The sequence below is a fragment of the Schistocerca piceifrons genome, chromosome 3, assembly GCF_021461385.2.
Source record: "Schistocerca piceifrons isolate TAMUIC-IGC-003096 chromosome 3, iqSchPice1.1, whole genome shotgun sequence".
Classification (NCBI taxonomy): Eukaryota; Metazoa; Arthropoda; class Insecta; order Orthoptera; family Acrididae; genus Schistocerca; species Schistocerca piceifrons.
In genome coordinates this window covers 146,250,731-146,273,914 of record NC_060140.1, presented here as the reverse complement: position 1 = coordinate 146,273,914, position 23,184 = coordinate 146,250,731, and the positions used below count along the sequence as shown (strand labels likewise).

At 43.9% G+C, this 23,184-nt stretch overlaps 1 protein-coding gene across 1 annotated transcript in view; it reads right to left on the bottom strand.

The window, feature by feature from the left end:
* The window catches only part of LOC124788470 (peroxisomal leader peptide-processing protease-like), a 1,192,842-nt gene that overhangs the window by 585,417 nt on the left and 584,241 nt on the right, over positions 1-23,184 (bottom strand). The gene's annotated exons all lie outside the window — the stretch shown is intronic.

Sequence of the window (23,184 nt, the reverse complement as noted above, 5' to 3'; positions counted from 1 at the left end):
GGTGGAGTGTTTGTGTCTGTCAGTAGTGGTTTACCTCGTAGTGAACTCGAAGTAGATACTCCGTGCGAATTGGTATGGGTGGAGGTTATACTTAACAGCCGAACTAAGTTAATAATTGGCTCCTTCTACCGACCCCCAGACTCCGATGATATAGTTGCGGAACAGTTCAGTGAGAATTTGAGTCTCGTAACAAATAAATATCCCACTCATACGGTTATAGTTGGTGGGGACTTCAACCTTCCCTCGATATGTTGGCACAAATACTTGTTCAAAACCGGTGGTAGGCAGAAAACATCTTCCGAGACTGTCCTAAATGCTTTCTCCGAAAATTATTTCGAGCAGTTAGTCCACGAACCCACGCGAATTGTAAATGGTTGCGAAAACACACTTGACCTCTTAGCCACAAACAATCCAGAGCTGATAGAGAGCATCATGACTGATACAGGGATTAGTGATCACAAGGTCGTTGTAGGTAGGCTCAATACCGTTTCTTCCAAATCCACCAGAAACAAACGCAAAATAATTTTATTTAAAAAAGCGGATAAAGTGTCACTAGAAGCCTTCCTAAGAGACAAACTCCATTCCTTCCGAACTGACTATGCAAATGTAGACGAGATGTGGCTCAAATTCAAAGATATAGTAGCAACAGCAATTGAGAGATTCATACCTCATAAATTGGTAAGAGATGGAACTGATCCCCCGTGGTACACAAAATAGGTCCGAACTCTGTTGCAGAGGCAACGGAAAAAGCATGCGAAGTTCAGAAGAACGCGAAATCCCGAAGATTGGCTAAAATTTACTCACGCGAGAAATTTGGCACAGACTACAATGCGAGATGCCTTTAATAGGTTCCACAACGAAACATTGTCTCGAAATTTGGTAGAAAATCCGAAAAAATTCTGGTCGTATGTAAAGTACACAAGCGGCAAGACGCAGTCAATACCTTCGCTGCGCAGTGCCGATGGTACTGTTACCGACGACTGTGCCGCTAAAGCGGAGTTATTGAACGCAGTTTTCCGAAATTCCTTCACCAGGAAAGATGAATTGAATATTCCAGAATTTGAAACACGAACAGCTGCTAGCATGAGTTTCTTAGAAGTAGATACCTTAGGGGTTGCGAAGCAACTCAAATCGCTTGATACGGGCAAGTCTTCAGGTCCAGATTGTATACCGATTAGGTTCCTTTCAGATTACGCTGATACAATAGCTCCCTACTTAGCAATCGTATACAACCGCTCGCTCACCGATAGATCTGTACCTACAGATTGGAAAATTGCGCAGGTCGCACCAGTGTTTAAGAAGGGTAGTAGGAGTAATCCATCTAACTACAGACCTATATCATTGACGTCGGTTTGCTGTAGGGTTTTGGAGCATATACTGTATTCAAACATTATGAATCACCTCGAAGGGAACGATCTATTGATACGTAATCAGCATGGTTTCAGAAAACATCGTTCTTGTGCAACGCAGCTAGCTCTTTATTCGCACGAAGTAATGGCCGCTATCGACAGGGGATCTCAAGTTGATCCCGTATATCTAGATTTTCGGAAAGCTTTTGACACCATTCCTCACAAGCGACTTCTAATCAAGCTGCGGGCCTATGAGGTATCGTCTCAGTTGTGCGACTGGATTCGTGATTTCCTGTCAGGAAGGTCGCAGTTCGTAGTAATAGACGGCAAATCATCGAGTAAAACTGAAGTGATATCAGGTGTTCCCCAGGGAAGCGTCCTGGGACCTCTGCTGTTCCTGATCAATATAAATGACCTGGGTGACAATCTGAGCAGTTCTCTTAGGTTGTTCGCAGAAGATGCTGTAATTTACCGTCTAGTAAGCTCATCCGAAGACCAGTATCAGTTGCAAAGCGATTTAGAAAAGATTGCTGTATGCTGTGGCAGATGGCAGTTGACGCTAAATAATGAAAAGTGTGAGGTGATCCACATGAGTTCCAAAAGAAATCCGTTGGAATTCGATTACTTGATAAATAGTACAATTCTCAAGGCTGTCAATTCAACCAAGTACCTGGGTGTTAAAATTACGAACAACTTCAGTTGGAAAGACCACATAGATAATATTGTGGGGAAGGCGAGCCAAAGGTTGCGTTTCATTGGCAGGACACTTAGAAGATGCAACAAGTCCACTAAAGAGACAGCTTACACTACACTCGTTCGTCCTCTGTTAGAATGTTGCTGCGCGGTGTGGGATCCTTACCAGGTGGGATTGACGGAGTACATCGAAAGGGTGCAATGAAGGGCAGCTCGTTTTGTATTATCACGTAATAGGGGAGAGAGTATGGGAGATATGATACGCGAGTTGGGATAGAAGTCATTAAAGCAAAGACGTTTTTCGTCGCGGCGAGATCTATTTACGAAATTTCAGTCACCAACTTTCTCTTTCGAATGCGAAAATATTTTGTTGAGCCCAACCTACATAGGTAGGAATGATCATCAAAATAAAATAAGAGAAATCAGAGCTCGAACAGAAAGGTTTAGGTGTTCGTTTTTCCCGCGCGCTGTTCGGGAGTGAAATGGTAGAGAGATAGTATTATTGTGGTTCGACGAACCCTCTGCCAAGCACTTAAATGTGAACTGCAGAGTAGTCATGTAGCTGTAGATGTAGAGAAATTGCTGCTGCGGGTACAGCACGATGCGCTCTAGCCATACGCTGAACACGATGGTCTTCCCTTCCGGTAATACCATGTGGCCCGTTCAGAGCCCAGTCTTCTTGCGACCATACATTCTAATGACGACTGCTGCCAGCAATCACATACAGTGACTGCATTCCTGCCAAGTCTTTCTGCAGTATCGTAGAAGAAACATCCAGCTTCTCGTAGCCCTATTACACCACCTCATTCAGGCTCAGCGAGGTGTTGATAATGACGTCTTTAACACCTTGACGGTATTCTTGAGTAACGTCAATTCACCGCTTTCAGTTCAAAGGTAACCAACGCTCAATACCGCTACAGTGTGTATTTGAAGCAAACCTGATTCGCATTCTCTTAGTCGTGCTACTGGCGCCACTCTTACGCGACTGGATCAAAATTTGAATAGACATCATCTTTATATGTAGAAACATGCTCACCAACTTTGGTTTATGTTGCACAACTCCTTATTGGTTGGTGATTTTTTCCGTCAGTATATTTATGTATGCGCTCGCGAACGCTTAGATTTAGTCCCTTCTGCGTAGAAAAATCGAAGCATTCCTCTTATTTCCGGATTGGTGCATACGGACAAGAAAGCACTCACAATAAAATGCTTTGAAACCGCTGAACCAATACGCAGCTAACACACTAGAACAACAGTGAGTTTATCGCATGGTATTGTTGACTGAGTGCCGTCATCCTATGGAGCAGAAAAATTGCTTTTACGTATCTTGTCTAATTTTTTTTCAGACGTCACTAAATAGCTTTAATATGTTAAAAGAACGGTGTATTGGAACCACCAAAAGCTATTGTAATGTAATGTACAGTTTACAGTTTTAAACATGGCTGTTCCGCAGTAACTATATATACGTTGCAATATTGGAATCACACAGCCAACCGGTTTCAAATAACTGTTTGGTACATTGACCTAGTTTTCGACACCTCTAAAGACGTTTTCATCAGAATAAAATTTTGAGAAGCAGTAAAATCACATTGCGAGAACACAATGGTCATAGTTATGAACAGATACGCTGAAGTCAAAAAATAAAATAAAACACGTTCCAGCTTTGGAACGTACGCCTAGCTAGGATTAACACTAATTGTTTTAGACTTCAGCATATCTGCTCTTAACTCTGACCGTTGCCTTCTCGCAATGCAATTTTACGGTTTCTCAAAATTTCATTCTGCTGAAGACATCTTAGAGATGTCGAAAATTAGGTCAGTGTACAAAACAGTTATTTGCAACCGGTTGGCTGTGTTATTCCTATGTCGTAATGTATATTTATTTACAACCAACCAGTTACACACTAATTCTTGACTTGAATATGGTCGCTTGACAGAATCTGGTTGTCTGTGATTACATTAGTACAGCTTGTGGTGCTTCCACGACGCTGTTCTTTATTGACTTGTCCTCGTGTACGCACGGGGAACACATGTGAAAATATTCAAATTTTGGAAATTCGCTGAAGTAATTGCGTTTGTTGTGAAGTTTCCATTGGCGAACATTATCCAGGAAAACATTCGTATTCATTTGTCGTAAGGTGTAGGATTGCGCTCCAAAAAACTTACACAACTTTGTATTTTTCATACAGATAAACTTGCCAGGAATAAAGGAAGAGATTAGTCACAGAAAACATGCCAGCGCCATTCGAGTGCCGAACAAAAAAATTTTGAGTTTGTAGTCTGCCAATTACTCATTTTGCCATCGATCTTATCGAGAATTTAAATTAGTACTTACTACAATTCCTGATACCGAAGAATATTAAGACGTGTTTCCTATCCAATATAATATTGTACAGGAGAGAGCATGATACATTTTTTTTCTATTGTAAAGAGTTTGCGAAAGCTGTAAAAAAATGCTGTGATAGGTTTTCTGGAGGTGTCCCTGGTTGTCAGGCGAATGCCGAAACTGGAAATCCCTTCCGAACAATTCCGAATTGGCGCTCTCAACCTGCTAGGACATTTGTCTGAAAAGACCAAAGTTCTACAACAGCCCGCACCGCTCTCATCAGTAAGGAATGCAACTGTTCCAGAAACAACATTAAAAACATTGATGTGTGAAAATCAAACAAATTACGTTAATGTATTTACAGGCCACAAAATGTCCTGCCGCAATCACACCTACGATAATAATGGAGGCTGAAGAAATAGATTAAAATTTGTTGCCGCGGCTCAGACACGAACCCGGGCCTTCCTGCTTACAGGGCAGAAATGATATCCATTACACCACCGCAGCACCACGGTCAACAGTGCTGCACGAACTACTCAAGACGAATACCCTCCCAAACACAACCTTCAATTGTTATCCTCCTACATTGTCACCATTGCCATTTTAATTCATTTCTTCAGCTTCCATCATTAACGTAGATAAAGATGAGACTTAGATATCTCGGGGAAAATTTAATTATAAGATCTTACAAAGAAGGTTGCGTGCTCATTCGCTAATGAAAAAACCGTACATGAACCTCGAACACCCGCACTGCAATGACACAGTGCAATGGCGTGCTGATTTGTAACACTGATGAATTCAGCAAAGATAATATTGATGACGAAGTATTTGGAAACTTCTGGCTGATAGGAACTTGCAGGTGTGCATTTGCCAGCATCAGACATTCACAAGGCTCAATAAAACGCTTAGAATAAAAGAATATACAAACCGCGCACCCATCGGATACTTCAAGTCGATCTGGCAGAGGTAAGCTGGACTAATGTCGCAGCAGTAAATTGCCTAAGCTTTTTGGGTCGGCTGATCAAAAGAGCTTGTGTATCACTTTCAACAAACTGAAGCACAGGTCAAAAATATGAAGATTCTGTAATATTATTTTATTTCCCTGATAACCTTATCACAGTAAATTGTCACAAACAGAAATGTGTTTTATAAAGCACTACATTTTAGATCGCTTTACATTACAGATCGCATTATATTGCAAATCATTGCGAGTTATCTTGTCTTTGATACAGTAAAGAAAGTATTGTTGATTACATTATATGTTCTCATGGCTGGATCATAAGTGTTCCAAACGCTAACTACTTACATACAAAACAGAAAAGGACTCAACCCAGAAGACTGTATAGGAACGAAACTATATTTAGCAGTAATAACGCCGATTTTATAATCCATAAATTGCGAAAATGAAGCACGAACATCTGTTAATAAACCTTATTGAATCAGTTTCTTCTTGGCAAAGACGTACTGTTCATCGCCAGAGCATATTAACTTCAACAATGAATGGAGCAACTTTATAGCGAAAATTCGAAAGTAGATCTGAAAACAACCTACAATAAGACAAATACAATGTCCAGCGAACTTAGCGAAAAGTAAGACGTAAAATGTAACAACTATTTTAAATGCAATTAGGAGCACCATTCATGGGTGTAACCGAAGAATCGTCTAGAATTCTATAGGAGACTGTGGATGGCAGTAGGTGTCAAAAGGCCGATGATATGCAGATACTTGTGATGTCCAAGAGTGATCGTAATCTTGATATGAAAACATAAAAAGGTTTCATTACATTCAATTATGGAATCACGAGCGTTTTAATTCATGATACGGCGCTTAGCTACAATGTAATCTGTAGGTATGTACTCGCTGATTCAATGAATTAGTGTCTTCGTCTGTTACACAAAGATAGTTCCTTGAGGTCCTTTGAATGCGAAATTGAAGCATTGCTTTAATGTTTTGGTTAGGTGACATTCAACAGCCGTTAAGTAATTGAAAAACGCATTTCAACTATCAGTTGTTTTTATTTGTACCTTGATATCTGACGGTTTCGGTCGTGGACCAAATGCACAGGATATAAGGCAAAAATACACCATGTAATCCACAGATCTTTTGCTTTTCTGGCTGATAGAAAATCCAAAACGTTATAATACGTTTAAGAAAAGAACACAATGTATCCCACAAAAGTCTAAGAGACATGCTCCTCTCTCTATTAGATTTTGTGGAAGATGTTGGTTTCTTTTCTTATACCTATTGTGACCTTTTTTATTTCCTATCAGCCAGAAAAGAAAATTGTCTACGTGTTCACTTGATCTGTTTTTGCCTGATGTCCTGTAAGATGGTTCACGACCCAAACCGTAAGATATTAAGCTACAAATACACTCCAGGAAATGGAAAAAAGAACACATTGACACCGGTGTGTCAGACCCACCATACTTGCTCCGGACACTGCGAGAGGGCTGTACAAGCAATGATCACACGCACGGCACAGCGGACACACCAGGAACAGCGGTGTTGGCCGTCGAATGGCGCTAGCTGCGCAGCATTTGTGCACCGCCGCCGTCAGTGTCAGCAAGTTTGCCGTGGCATACGGAGCTCCATCGCAGTCTTTAACACTGGTAGCACGCCGCGACAGCGTGGACGTGAACCGTATGTGCAGTTGACGGACTTTGAGCGAGGGTGTATAGTGGACATGCGGGAGGCCGGGTGGACGTACCGCCGAATTGCTCAACACGTGGGGCGAGAGGTCTCCACAGTACATCGATGTTGTCGCCAGTGGTCGGCGGAAGGTGCACGTGCCCGTCGACCTGGGACCGGACCGCAGCGATGCACGGATGCACGCCAAGACCGTAGGATCCTACGCAGTGCCGTAGGGGACCGCACCGCCACTTCCCAGCAAATTAGGGACACTGTTGCTCCTGGGGTATCGGCGAGGACCATTCGCAACCGTCTCCATGAAGCTGGGCTACGGTCCCGCACACCGTTAGGCCGTCTTCCGCTCACGCCCCAACATCGTGCAGCCCGCCTACAGTGGTGTCGCGACAGGCGTGAATGGAGGGACGAATGGAGACGTGTCGTCTTCAGCGATGAGAGTCGCTTCTGCCTTGGTGCCAATGATGGTCGTATGCGTGTTTGGCGCCGTGCAGGTGAGCGCCACAATCAGGACTGCATACGACCGAGGCACACAGGGCCAACACCCGGCATCATGGTGTGGGGAGCGATCTCCTACACTGGCCGTACACCACTGGTGATCGTCGAGGGGACACTGAATAGTGCACGGTACATCCAAACCGTCATCGAACCCATCGTTCTACCATTCCTAGACCGGCAAGGGAACTTGCTGTTCCAACAGGACAATGCACGTCCGCATGTATCCCGTGCCACCCAACGTGCTCTAGAAGGTGTAAGTCAACTACCCTGGCCAGCAAGATCTCCGGATCTGTCCCCCATTGAGCATGTTTGGGACTGGATGAAGCGTCGTCTCACGCGGTCTGCACGTCGAGCACGAACTCTGGTCCAACTGAGGCGCCAGGTGGAAATGGCATGGCAAGCCGTTCCACAGGACTACATCCAGCATCTCTACGATCGTCTCCATGGGAGAATAGCAGCCTGCATTGCTGCGAAAGGCGGATATACACTGTACTAGTGCCGACATTGTGCATGCTCTGTTGCCTGTGTATATGTGCCTGTGGTTCTGTCAGTGTGATCATGTGATGTATCTGACCCCAGGAATGTGTCAATAAAGTTTCCCCTTCCTGGGACAATGAATTCACGGTGTTCTTATTTCAATTTCCAGGAGTGTGAAAACAGCTAATGGTTAAAATGCGTTTCCTTCAAATAAAGCCCTACTATTTTAGAACTAAACCTGAATTGCACAGACTTCATATTATCTTTTCTTCAATTAAGTATATATAGTCAGCATGAAATCTTATCAATGCGTGTCGCTGATGTTGTCTAGAAGTATTATACTCCAATCACTTTATCAGTTAAGTGCAGAACAAATGATGGATGTGTGTGCACTGTCTAGCTTTTGTATAGGTAATACCCCCGTTGAGAAGTTCCTTTTACTCCTATTCAATGGACCCGTAAACTGTGGTCCCTGTTAGTCACGCATTTCTACTGCAGGGCTGCCTTAAGTTCACAGAAACGTAAGAAGCCAGGTGCTCCAGTTTCTGTCACAGCCTCTGAAACCAGTGGATTAAATTAATATCGGCTATAAGAATAAGCAACCGTAGAACTCCGTTTGAAAAGTTACTCAGGGCCTTTCACTTGGGTTCGCTGCTTTTTCCCTGTAATTTAGCAATAGCTGTTGTCTGGCTTCATTATTGCAGCAGTTCCGCCAGTTATTAGAAACTTTCCGCTAAACATTTAGTAACTTCTGTTGTGGACTGGCAAGACAGCCAATCCACAGTGACGGGTAACCGAAAGGCACGCGTTTAACTCACGCAGGCTGGCGTGAGGTCTGAAACAGGATACGTAATGAATGCTATAAAGAAAAGTACGTAGCTGCTGGAATACTTAACTTTAATCCACAATTGGTGAACATTGGTCTTGTTAATGTACATGCTTCATTAGATACATAGCAAAGGATAAATGGCGCCTTGGTAGGTCGTAGCAATTGACTTAGCTGAAGGCTATGCTAACTATCGTCTCGGCATGAGAGCGTAATTCTCAGTGAACCTTTCCTAGCAAAGTCGGCTGTACAACTGGGGCGAGTGCTAGTAAGTCTCTCTAGACCTGCCGTGTGGCGGCGCTCGGTCTGCAATTACTGACAGTGGCGACACGCGGGTCCGTCGTATACTAATGGACCGCGGCCGATTTAAAGGCTACCACCTAGGAAGTGTGGTGTCTGGCGGTGACACCACAACTTCCGTCTCGCCAAGTTGCGAAAACAGGCTGGCCGATTAAGTCAACAGAGAGCGGACTGACGACTAAGCACAGGATTTCTCACCTTAGTCGACAACCTAATTGATGCACGCAGTCAGTTCATGCAGGCGCTTGATGTGTCACCACTGTTTTCGTAAATTAAATACGGTTATCAAAACGAAGCTTTCGATTTTTCTGAAAGGGTGAATTTACAATCAGCGTGCATTATTAGTTTTGACTTACGACCGTTTCACATGCACATTTAAGGTAAAACCAGTTCTAAACTTATGCTGTTTAGCCGTGGATTATGGTGATGATGATGATGATACTAAGATAGCCTGAATCAATTACCTCTTTATTAATGGCTCTTAGAACAGATTTTATCGACACTGAGGCAACAGATTTCACAAAAACCAATTAGTTCTAGACAAAGTGGTAATTCATACCCACTTCACTGTTCTATTATTTTTTCATGGACTGCATGTGTAGCGTCGTATTCACTTCTAAAACCTGATTTATCCGTTCTTTAGTTGAACTCCAAAGCTTTTCCTATATTGCTGGTATCAGTTTAATGAATTTCACGTACATTACGGAGAGGAGGCTGTTTGGTCTATAATTTTTATGTCTTGCCTATCTCCAATCTTATGAAGTAGAATAAATGTATCATTGTCTTGCTTTTGGGTCTTGACAGCCGGTTACAATGGTCGTTCTAACAAAGATAATGATCTTATCCCACGGTCAGTGTCACCCAGAGGAAGAGGAACCACCCCCCACCGCCACCCACCCACAACTTTTGACATAACTCGATACCGGTCGTGTTGTCCTACCCACACACCTTAGGCAAGATCATGATGTGACTCGATATTGGTCACGTGACATAAAATTGGTGGGAAATTCCTGGACGAAAGGGAGCACATTAAAATCGCGGGAAATCCAATGGACCAATAAGATTCCAGCTCCCCCGCCACCCCATTATCATTCTTTACAACTAGCTCAGCTCTGTGGATCTCTTTATTCAAGGTCTGAGCATCATGGAGAGAGATTCAGACTTTTTATAGACAAATTAAGCCTACTATTAGCAATAATTATATAAGGGCAGGGTTTGTTATTAATAAAAGAGAGATATCAGGCTAACTTTACGGTTAGTTGTCAACAATTTTTTTGTGCAACACAGGTTTTGCTTATTAACACTTTTTTCTTTTATTTACGAACTATCTGTTTCTGATGACATGACGCACAGTAGGTTTTTTATAAAGCTATTATTCTTATACGCAATAATTTGCAAATCTAACTTTTTTACCGTTTTTTGTTGATATATTTGCACAGGCATTTATTTTCTTACATATATGCGGTTTCTCTCCTATGGAACCTCAGGCGCATTTTTACTGGTATTTTGGCAGATATTTTCAATTTCGTTTTTGGAACGTTTAGCCTCAGTCAGTCAATTTTTTTATCACAATGTCAACGGAATCCGTTTGTTTACGGCTACAAACAAAATGATTTTTAAGTCAGTATTGTCCATTCGACAGAATGATTCACAGTAAAAGACGAAGAACAACCGGTACCCCACCAGCGAGCGAGCGGCGCTTATGCATGGCGATAGAAGTCAGTGCGGGCCAAGGCTGTGCTGTCGATGCTAGAGTACCGGTTATTCTCCGTGTTCTACTGCCCCTGACAAAACACATCGGTAAAACGAATATCGCACTAGACTAGTTCGGAACTGCGCTGTCCAATGGCCACGTATAATTCCACTTTAAAAACCATTTTGTTTGTATCGGAAAACAAACCGACGCTTTCAATCGACGCTAAGCGTCACATGAAAGAGGTGACAAGCAGGATTTGTATGAGCTGACTGTAATTACACATAGCAAAAACGAAATTCCAAATATCTGCTGAAACATCAGAGAAAATGTGCCCAACGACTCTTGGGAGAGACACCCTGTATATACATTGGTTTTGTTTTTTCTGGTAACTTAAAACTATCGGATATTGCATTTACACTATAGCTAGCATATAGAAGAGGAACTTAAATTCTATGCTTCCCATTTCGATTCTATATATACTTGTTACTCTTTTGTACAATATTCACATTTCCTTCCTAACTGGTTTCGTCATCGTATAATATTATACACTATTTACATTTTTTTTTCTTTCTGCTAATTCCATACACAGTAGTTACATTTTAATCATTTCCTTGTGACCATTTTCCTACACACAATATATAATTGGGAAACGAGGACTAACAGCAGCAGGTGAAGAACCTACCCCCTGCACCCTCTACACACACACACACACACACACACACACACACACACACACACACATACATGTGTACACTCTAATACAACAACAACAACAACAAAAAACGAAGCGCCACGAAGAAATTATCCGAGTGGGATGAAAATCGATAGATGTAACGTACATGTACAGACAAACAAATGACTACACTTTTAGATAAAAACTGGATGATTTATTCACCAGAAAGTTCACAAGCTGAACAATGCAATAACATCTTGATCCATCTCTGGCCCTCATGCAAAAAGTTTTCTCGGCTTCGCATTAACTAATAGAGTTGTTGGACGTCCTCCTGAGGGATATCATCCCAAATTCTGTCCAACTAGCGTGAGAGATCTTCAAAATCCGGAGTTGATTGTAAGGCCCTGGTCATAATGCTCCAAACGTTCTCAATTGGAACCTTGCTGGCCAAGGTAGGGTTTGGAAAGCTCTAGAAACACTTGCCAAATGTGAGAGGGCCTTTTCTAGGGAAATGTAAGCCCAGGTTGGCTTGCCTTGAACAGCAACAAAATGCAACGTCGAACATCGTCGACGTACAGCTGTGATGTAAGGAAGCCGCAGGTGACAACCACAGGGGTATTGCAATGAACAGCACCAAACGCGACGTCGAACATCGTCGACGTACAGCTGTGGTGTAAGGATGCCACGGGTGACAACCAGAGGGGTATTGGAATGAACAGCAACAAAAAGCGACGTCGAATATCGTCGATGTATAGCTACGATGTAAGGATACTGCAGGTGACAACCACAGGGGTATTGCAATGAACAGCACCAAACGCGACGTCGAACATCGTCGACGTACAGCCGTGATGTAAGGATGCCGCGGGTGACAACCAGAGGGGTATTGCTATGAAAAGAAGAGACACGCCAGAACATCACTTCTGGTTGTCTGCCTGTATGGGGGGCGACAGTCAGATTGGTGTCTCACCACCGCCCTGGGCGTCTCCAGACGCGCCTTCTCTGTTCATTGGGGATCAGTTCGAAGCGACAGCTATCACTGAAGACTCCAGTCAGTGAGATTCCATGCCGAAGACGTTTCCAGTGATGCCCTGGACAGCGATAGGATACGAACCTGACTGCTGCCCGCCTTATGTCTCGACAACCAGGAGTGATGGTCAGGGGTGCCATTTCTTTCCATGGCAGGACCCCTTTAATTCTCATCCGAGGCATCCTTGCAGCACAGAGATACGTCGACGATATTCTAGGGAACTGATGACCTCAGAAGTTAAGTCCCACAGTGCTCAGAACCATTTGAACCATTCGATATTCTAGGCCACGTTTTGTTGCCCTTCATAGCAGGCCTCCTGAGCTAACATTTCTGCGAGATAAAGTCCTTTCACACACGGCGAGAGTTTCTACTGCTTGTCTTTGTGATGGTCAACTCCTACCTTGACCAGCAAGGTCGCCGGATCTTTCTTCAATTGAGAACGTTTGGAGGGACGTTTCAACCATCTGTGGATTCTGACGATGTAACACGTCAATTGGACAGAATCTGGTTCTATATCCCTGAGGAAGACATCCAAGAACTCTATCAATCGATGCTAAAACGGGTAACTGCTTGCAAAAGAGCCAGAGATGAACCAATGCGTTACTGTTTTGCTCAATTTGTGAAGCTGTTGCTCTTGAGTAAATCATCCAATTTTTCTGAAATTGTAACGATTTTTTTGCTGTACACGTACATCACATTTATCGATTTCCTTCCGTTTTGGATAATTGCTTGATGATGCAGCGAGTTTTTTCTCTTAGACTGAATGTGCAATATTTTCACACACACACAAACACACACATATATATATATATATATATATATATATATATATATATATATATATATATATATATATATATATAGTGTGCAGCGAGGAATTAGTACACACACTCACTCTCATATACACACACACATACACAGTCTCACACGCAGACGCACACACACACACACACACACACACACACACACACACACACACACACACACACACACACACACACACACGCACACGCACACACAGCTTTGACAAATGGTTCATACAAATATTTCGGACAGACCCGCACATGCATATCAACTATTTACAAATAAAACACAGCCACACACTCAGTCACTCCAATGAAGAATGTAAGTATAACACCACATATTAACCGTTTTTTCGCCATGACACGGGAGCCCTATTTTCTGTTGCAGTGCAGAATGTAGCTCATGGCCTCTCGATCGAAATATTACCTGGCGCACCATATGTGGATCTGCGCCAGAGCCCTCGGCGAAGCACCTCTTATAATCTTCAGTCGTGAGAGCCACTGAGGTACACTCTTGGTCCGCGTCTTGATGGAGCCTGGATCTATCAGGCATGAATACATCTTTGATCTCAGCCCCCACGTACTACTCCACAATCTGCAAACCTTCCGCCACGTCTTTCATCTGGGCGATAACTTTTGGTTTTGTGGTGTTACTCCAAATGCATTATCGCCCGCATATCCAGAGGAGTCGAAATCTTCGTAATTGTACCTAATTACTTCATATGGATAGCAGTCTTTCACCAGTAGATGAAACCATCTGTATCCATATGAAGGAAGGTGGGACCGGTGAAGTTTGGCTTCGCAAAGTCTCAGTGAATACGGTACGTGTGGAGTTTGTAGAGGACCAGAATATACATATTGATATAGACAAGCTTCTTTTTCTAACATCTCTGCTTGAGCCTTCATGACAGTCATTAGTTCTTTGATTTTCCTAGTCCGAATTGGCATACAACTTTTCACAAAGAGTACATACACTCCTGGAAATGGAAAAAAGAACACATTGACACCGGTGTGTCAGACCCACCATACTTGCTCCGGACACTGCGAGAGGGCTGTACAAGCAATGATCACACGCACGGCACAGTGGACACACCAGGAACCGCGGTGTTGGCCGTCGAATGGTGCTAGCTGCGCAGCATTTGTGCACCGCCGCCGTCAGTGTCAGCCAGTTTGCCGTGGCATACGGAGCTCCATCGCAGTCTTTAACACTGGTAGCATGCCGCGACAGCGTGGACGTGAACCGTATGTGCAGTTGACGGACTTTGAGCGAGGGCGTATAGTGGGCATGTGGGAGGCCGGGTGGACGTACCGCCGAATTGCTCAACACGTGGGGCGTGAGGTCTCCACAGTACATCGATGTTGTCGCCAGTGGTCGGCGGAAGGTGCACGTGCCCGTCGACCTGGGACCGGACCGCAGCGATGCACGGATGCACGCCAAGACCGTAGGATCCTACGCAGTGCCGTAGGGGACCGCACCGCCACTTCCCAGCAAATTAGGGACACTGTTGCTCCTGGGGTATCGGCGAGGACCATTCGCAACCGTCTCCATGAAGCTGGGCTACGGTCCCGCACACCGTTAGGCCGTCTTCCGCTCACGCCCCAACATCGTGCAGCCCGCCTACAGTGGTGTCGCGACAGGCGTGAATGGAGGGACGAATGGAGACGTGTCGTCTTCAGCGATGAGAGTCGCTTCTGCCTTGGTGCCAATGATGGTCGTATGCGTGTTTGGCGCCGTGCAGGTGAGCGCCACAATCAGGACTGCATACGACCGAGGCACACAGGGCCAACACCCGGCATCATGGTGTGGGGAGCGATCTCCTACACTGGCCGTACACCACTGGTGATCGTCGAGGGGACACTGAATAGTGCACGGTACATCCAAACCGTCATCGAACCCATCGTTCTACCATTCCTAGACCGGCAAGGGAACTTGCTGTTCCAACAGAACAATGCACGTCCGCATGTATCCCGTGCCACCCAACGTGCTCTAGAAGGTGTAAGTCAACTACCCTGGCCAGCAAGATCTCCGGATCTGTCCCCCATTGAGCATGTTTGGGACTGGATGAAGCGTCGTCTCACGCGGTCTGCACGTCCAGCACGAACGCTGGTCCAACTGAGGCGCCAGGTGGAAATGGCATGGCAAGCCATTCCACAGGACTACATCCAGCATCTCTACGATCGTCTCCATGGGAGAATAGCAGCCTGCATTGCTGCGAAAGGTGGATATACACTGTACTAGTGCCGACATTGTGCATGCTCTGTTGCCTGTGTCTATGTGCCTGTGGTTCTGTCAGTGTGATCATGTGATGTATCTGACCCCAGGAATGTGTCAATAAAGTTTCCCCTTCCTGGGACAATGAATTCACGGTGTTCTTATTTCAATTTCCAGGAGTGTATTTAGATTTAAAAGTACTTCAATAACATCAATTCTTATCTACCCTTCTGCACCAATTCACCTCTTTGGAACTTTAAATATAAACACAGCACACGAAATCTCAGTTACTGCGCCGCGGACACCTGCGTGGAGGTATGCCGCCGTCGTCTCAATCATCGACTGTAGTTGCGGCGTCGTTGAATGCTGAGTCGGTTGAAGTCCTCCGACCCACGACCGGAAATCTTTGTCAAACGACAAAATCTTGCATTTGCACGTGTAGTTTGACTTGAACATGGTCGTATCTACCGTTGTTCTCCATGCTGCTACGGACAACAAAGTTTAATCTGAAAGTTCCCTTTTTCATACAATTTTTTTTTAAATTCTTCTTTTAAACGTTATTTGTAGTTGCTTTTATTCTTGAATTTCAATTCATTACGTTATACTGCGTACGTTTATTCTTCTTTGACGTTTGTTGTTGGTAACGATTGTCCGTGGCAACAACAGATTGCCGGCCGCGGTGGCCGTGCGGTTCTAGGCGCTGCAGTTCGGAACCGCGGGACTGCTACGGTCGCAGGTTCGAATCCTGCCTCGGGCATGGATGTGTGCGATGTCCTTAGGTTAGTTAGGTTTAAGTAGTTCTAAGTTCTAGGGGACTGATGACCTAAGATGTTAAGTCCCTTAGAGCTGAGAGCCATTTGAACAACAGATTTTTCCCAAATTATCTCGACGAAATTTTGATAAAATCATCATCTTTTTCTTCCTCTTCTTCTTCATATTCTTCCTCTTCCTCCTCCTCCTCCTCCTCCTCCTCCTCTTCCTCTTCCTCTCTTCCTTTACACGGCTGATTCGCATCCTGTCACAGGCGCCGAAATGGAATCGAACCGCAGTGGTTTTTGGCATGGCTTCAGTGTTCCATTATGTGCGACCTGTAACCCTCTGACTTTTGGTATCAGTAGCTTTATTTAATAAGATTTGTTTCGGTCGATTTTTCTTTATGTTTGCTGAGGTGAACCTGCAAGTCAGTTCCACCAAAACTTGCTCCAGCAAGCTTCATAGAACTTCGTCTCCTTGTGCGTGGATGAGTGCTGAAAGAGAGCGGTAATTGTCGTCGAAGCTACTTGAATGACGTAAACAACTAAACTTTAAACTCTTCATATCCAAAATTTCTTTTACAGCAATATCTCGTGCAGTATTCAGAATGACGGATCGCCTTATATTCACGCAGCTTGTGCAAAAGCAAGACAAGACGTAAGCTCTACATAAGCCAGTTCGACAGTCCTTTTTCACGGCGTCCTATGGAGCCATGATGCCAAGGGACAGGTGACTCCACATACCGGGCAGCGTATCTAGGGATGCACACATGCTGCATTTATCTGCGTCATTAATCACAATACGATAAAGATGCTCGATGGTTGAAATCAAAATGTTGACCACCGTGTACCAGGAGGAGGCCACTGCCACCGATGGAAAGGAAAGTCTGATGTCGCATATTCGGAGATCGCTTTAGTGCATCTCCGTGGTGGCGTGCAGCACTGTACTGACAGAACCATTTGTATGCCAGAAGTGAACATGATTACCATGCTTTAGTAGGAATTTGTTTGCTTGAAGGAGATCTACAAATTTTGCAATGAACACATACATCTTATTCCCAAAACAGGCGGTATCCACTTGGTTCGAGGTAACATCGAATGTATCAACTAACCTGTCAATGACTTCTTAAGATTCGGGCTACGCGTTAAGTGTAGATTTATCAAATGAAAAACTCGCAATACCTTTGTATTGTATTGTATAGAACTGGGGACGTAGAAACGACGGAGAGGCTTTGTCCCGCCTTAGCCCTCAGTGGTTCACACCTCCACAACAAGCTACAGCAGTCCACTCACCCCACCACCGCCCACATAGAATCCAGGGTTATTGTGCGGTTCGACTCCCAGTGGACACCACCCGCCGGGAACGTCTCACACCAGACGAGTGTAACCCCAATGTTAGCGTGGTAGAGTAATTATGGTGTACGTGTACGTGGAAAAAGTGTTTGCGCAGCAATCACCGAAATAGTGTAACTGAGGCAGAATAAAGGGAACCAGCCCGCATACGCCGAGGCAGATGGAAAACCTTAAAAACCATCCACAGACTGGCCGGCACACCGGACTTCCACAGTAATCCGCCGGGCGGATTCGCGGCTGGGACCAGCACGCCTTCCCGCCCGGAAAGCAGTGCGTTAGACCGCACGGCTAATTGGGCGGGTTTCACAATACCTTTACTGGAACACACTCGGACGCCATGACAAAACCAACAGGAGAGGACTATGCAGCTGTCAGACACACACCCAACGAAGGCCTAGACGAGGCAACGACGATGTCACACACAGAGGCACGAACATCACGCGACGCTCCGTTGGAAAGGATAAGTAAACAAACTACCTCCTCGCTCGGCGCACAAAGGGCAACTGCCACAACTGCATCAAGAGTTGCCGACAATCTATTAGATGAAAGTGTGTGAAAGTTGGCAACGCTAAAGGCGATTAAAAATGTTTTCCGCCGTGCTGGATTCTCCATAGCACCGGATTCTATGGCATCTAATAAAATGCTTGAAGAAGAGTCGATGTCATTAGAATGTCCTACAGTTTCAATGGATGAATTTGTTGCAGACGATAATGGTGATGAGCTTATAGTCCCGACTGTGACACGTAAAGCCATTTTGCAGATAGTTCAGAGCTCAAAAGTTCGATTTCTTACAGACGACGATGATTTTGACAATGAAACCAACAAAGCAGTTCCTGTCCCCATGACATCAGGAATGAAGAACATCATAAGAAGCATGTGCAACTATTGAGATACATATTCGAACGCCAAAATGAACTTCGAAATCACGATACTTAGAAAATACGGCACTGGATCAGTTTAAATATTTGTATCAATTAATGTGAAAAACCGTTTGGACCCCGTAGTTTCGTGGTAAATATTTTTCATTGTATATTTCTGTGCATAATTACACGAAAATTTTATGTAAATTTAGTTTTACAAGTCCAGTGAACCATTAATATAGTCAGTCAGTCGGCAGAATGCTTTGGAGTAAGAATGCAGAAAAGTAAATAATGGCTAAATGATAACGAACAACATAGACACATTAAAAAAAGTTTTTCATCACCCCGGTTCCCAGAACTCTTGAAGATACACGTTGACGGTGGACATTGCATCACAGACACAGTCCCTTTGATTGTTCAGAGATGTCACTAAACCCGCCCAAAGATGTAAACAACCAAGCATGAGCAGCGCCTATTACACGGAGGGGACCCGACAGCCGATCAGTTCCAGTCATTCCACCAGGAAGGAGGCACAGGGCTCTTGTTGTCTGCAGTTCACCCATGCCTAGACGGCCAATACCGCGGTTCGATCGCGTCCGCATTGTTACTTTTTGCCAGGAAGGGCTCTCAACAAGGGAAGTGTCCAGGCGTCTCGGAGTGAACCAAAGCGATGTTGTTCGGACATGGAGGAGATACAGAGAGACAGGAACTGTCGATGACGTGCCTCGCTCAGGCCGCCCAAGGATGACTACAGCACTGGATGACCGCTACTTACGGATTATGGCTCGGAGAAACCCTGAGAGCAACGCCACCAAGTTGAATAATGCTTCTCGTGCAGCCACAGGACGTCATGTTACAATTCAAACTGTGCGCAATAGGCTGCATGATGTGCAACTTCGCTTCCGACATCCATCGTGAGGTTCATCTTTGCAACCACGACACCATGCAGCGTGGTTCAAATGGGCCCAACAACATCCCGAATGGACCGCTCAGAATTGGCATCACGTTCTCTTCACCGATGAGTGTCGCATTTTCCTTCAACCAGACAATCGTCGGAGACGTGTTCAGAAGCAACCCGGTCAAGCTGAACGCCTTAGACACACTGTCCAGCGAGTGCAGCAAGGTGGAGGTTCCCTTCTCTTTGGGGTGGCATTATGTGCGGCCGACGTTCGCCACTGGTGGTCATGGAAGGCGCCGCAACGGCTGTACGACACGTGAATGCCATCCTCCAACCGGTAGTGCAACCATATCGGCAGCATATTGGCGAGGCATTCGTCTTCATGGACGACAGTTCGCGCCCCCATCGTCCCATCTTGTGAATGACTTCCTTCAGGATAACGACATCGCTCGAATAGCGTGGCCAGCAGGTTCTCTAGACATGAACCCTATCGGACATGCCTGGGATAGATTGAAAAGGACTGTTTATGAACGACGTGACCCACCAACCACCCTGAGGGATCTACGCCGAATAGCCGTTGAGAAGTGGACAATCTGGACCAACAGTGCCTTGATGAACTTGTGGATAGTATGCCACGACGAATACAGGCATGCATCCTGTACTGGGTATTAGATGTACCAGTGTGTACAGCAATCTGGACCAGCACCTATGAATGTCTCGCTGTATTGTGGTACAACATGCTATGTGTGGTTTTCATGACCAATAAAAAGGGCGGAAATGATTTTTATGTTGATTTCTGTTCCAATTTGCTGTACAGGTTCCGGAACTCTCGGAACCGAGGTGATGCAAAACTTTTTTTGATGTGTGTATATGCACGACAGGTAACGCATAGGTGGCACACATAACGCACAACATTGCGCAACTAGGACATTCGTGGTGAGTGCCGCGGCCTAAACAGCGGTCACTGCGAGGTGGGATGCGTGTATCAGCGATCTGCAGCAGCAGCTGCAGACCTTGAGCGGTACGCCGGCGTGCATCTGGCTGGTCCTCGTCCTGACCTTGACACCTGGAACCGACCGACCGACACGCACTGCTTCCAGCTGTCAGCCGTTTACGCTTTCTCTGAGACAGCTTGGCCTGCAGTTTTTGATGATGTATTAAGCAAACACTTGTTTGCTTGCTGACCATGAATCAGCTCAAGCAAGACCTCGACTTTCGTAACGGTGGGCCAAATGGATGACAGTTTACCACACAATTCACATTGTACGTAGACACATCGACTTTACAATAAATCTTTCGAGTGATATCGATGATGACAATATACAAGGTGTCCCAAAAAACACCGACAACCTTTAGTAACAGTTTCCTTACACCAAAAGAAGAAAAAATATCCAGTAAACGTGGGCTCTAAAATGCATGCCTTATGAGCTATGAGCACTTATTAAGTAGAAGAGGTGTGTTTTACACTAACGAAGGTAAACAAGTGCTCATAGCTCTTACGGTACACATTTTAGACCCTATGTTTACTGAAAATTTTTTTCCTCGTTTTGGCCTGTATTACCTCAGCCCAAAATATAGAAAACAGAGTCTCTGCAGTAGAAAAGATCTGTTTCTCAGTATCGAAATTGAACAAGTGCTTAAAGAGTTTAAATATGCATTTTTGCTCTTGACTTTGCTTTTTTCTTGTTTTGGAGTAAGGAACCGTCTCTAAAGCTTGTCGGTGTATTTTTTTTTTTTTTTTTTTTTTTTTTTTTTTTGCCGCCCTGTATAGAAAGTGAAATATCTATATTTTCAGTGTTTCCAATGTATGGGACATATACAAAACACTAGATTTTTTTTAAGGCAGTTGTTGGCAGCTCTGTAACAAGACATTGCTAAAAACTTAAATTTGTTGTATGAGAGGTCTGTCATTGTTTTACACCAAATTTTCTTCAGTAGATTAGTATAATTTATATAGTTCGTATTTTCTTCTGTGCTGAAAACAATGTTTGAAACAGTGCAACAGTAAAATTTTTATAGTTTTACTCAGTTATCATACAAAATACTAACAGAAAATAATCAACTGAAGAATATGTTATGTCTATTAAAATTTGAAGATGTGCCGAAAAGTTACCTCCAGCTATAAAACACGATTTTTTCTTTCTTAACAGGACGTCCATATTTCCGCGTTCCAAATGTAACGATTCCAGCGTTTCTGTGTATGTATTATAATTTAAAAACTATGTACACAGCATGTCGCTATAGTGTATGGTGCAAGATACATTGTAACAATATTATCAGTTTCTTTTCTTCTTGATACACTCGTATCTAGGGGTAGCGTCTTTGATTAGGGGCTAATCAAAATGTTCTGGGTGCTGGGTTCAATTCCTCCCACTCCTTAATTTTTTTAATAAAAATCACCAGCAACTCTGACCTAAAATTTTGTGTATAAGGAGTGATCCTCGTCCTGCTAGAGGCCTTGTCAAAGAGAACAAAGGAATGGAGAGGGTTTCAAGGCAACCTCTTTGCCTTGGGCTCCGGAAATGCCCCTAACAGGCAGAACAATATGCTATATAAACAACGGCATGAGGATGCAGACGATAACGAAAAACACTGCATGAAAGACACATAAGATGTACCCACATGACATGTGGTCCGTAATTCGAAAAGTGTCGTCATCATTATATCTGTGGGGGTTCTGGTGCAAAGTGCAAGCAGCCGCCGCTAGTTGACACCACAGGCACTGAAATCCAAGATGGTGGAGACGCAGCAGTCGTCCAAATCCAAATCACAGCAGAAAATCAAAAAAACGCAGGACAGCGGCGGTAGAAAATTAAAAAAATATCCAAGATGGCAGCAGCAGGATATTTAAAAAAATAATAAATAAAAAATCAATTACAAACCACGATGGTGGAACTATCCCACTTACAATCTGAAACCTCACTGACAATCCAATACAAGATGGCTCTATGTTCAAAACTACGGTGGTGGTGACAAATACGTAAGATGCTGCTGAGGGAAAATTTTAAAAATGCAAAATGGCGCTGGTAGGGACATTAAATTTTTTTTTTTTTTTTGCATCCATTACATTGAAACATCCAATTACAGCTCAGTATTTTACTGGACAAACGAAACAGCCAACTAGTATGTTCAAAAGTACTCAATTATATAACAAAAAATAAACGTATTCACAGTACTGAAGTATTTGCATCTCAAAAAATACGTGAGATTCCTCTGAATTGCGTAAATTCAAGAATATGTTCGGAATTATCTCAACGACCTGATTTTTTTGCACCATATTCAAAAACATAAAGATGCTGACAATACTGGTTGGTGTAATTTACAATATTTTCTTGTCTAAAATGTGCAAGCGCGCACTCAGACACACACACACACACACACACACACACACACAGATTCTCACATTTTGCTCTCACCATTACAGCCCAGTATTTTATCATCTATTTAAATGAAACAATCAATCACATCCTAAACTTTATTTCACTGCCACAGCGAACTAGTGTGTAGCCACCATGTTCAAAAGATCTGAATGACCTGATTTATTTGTCAAAATATGTAAAGATATTGACTCACAGTGTTTCCACGTCAAAATTGCATAAGCTTCCCTAACCTGCAGGTTAAGCCGCTCTTGTCAATGAGCGTAGTCCGATTAATGTAGCACAATTTGAACAAGAGGCAATAGGGCGCAGAAATTAAATATTTCCACGTGTAAAAAGAGTGTATTATCTTTCAAAATACACATGAAACTATTGCTGATATAATAAACAGGTTAGGCAGCACTTGTGGACATGCATAATTC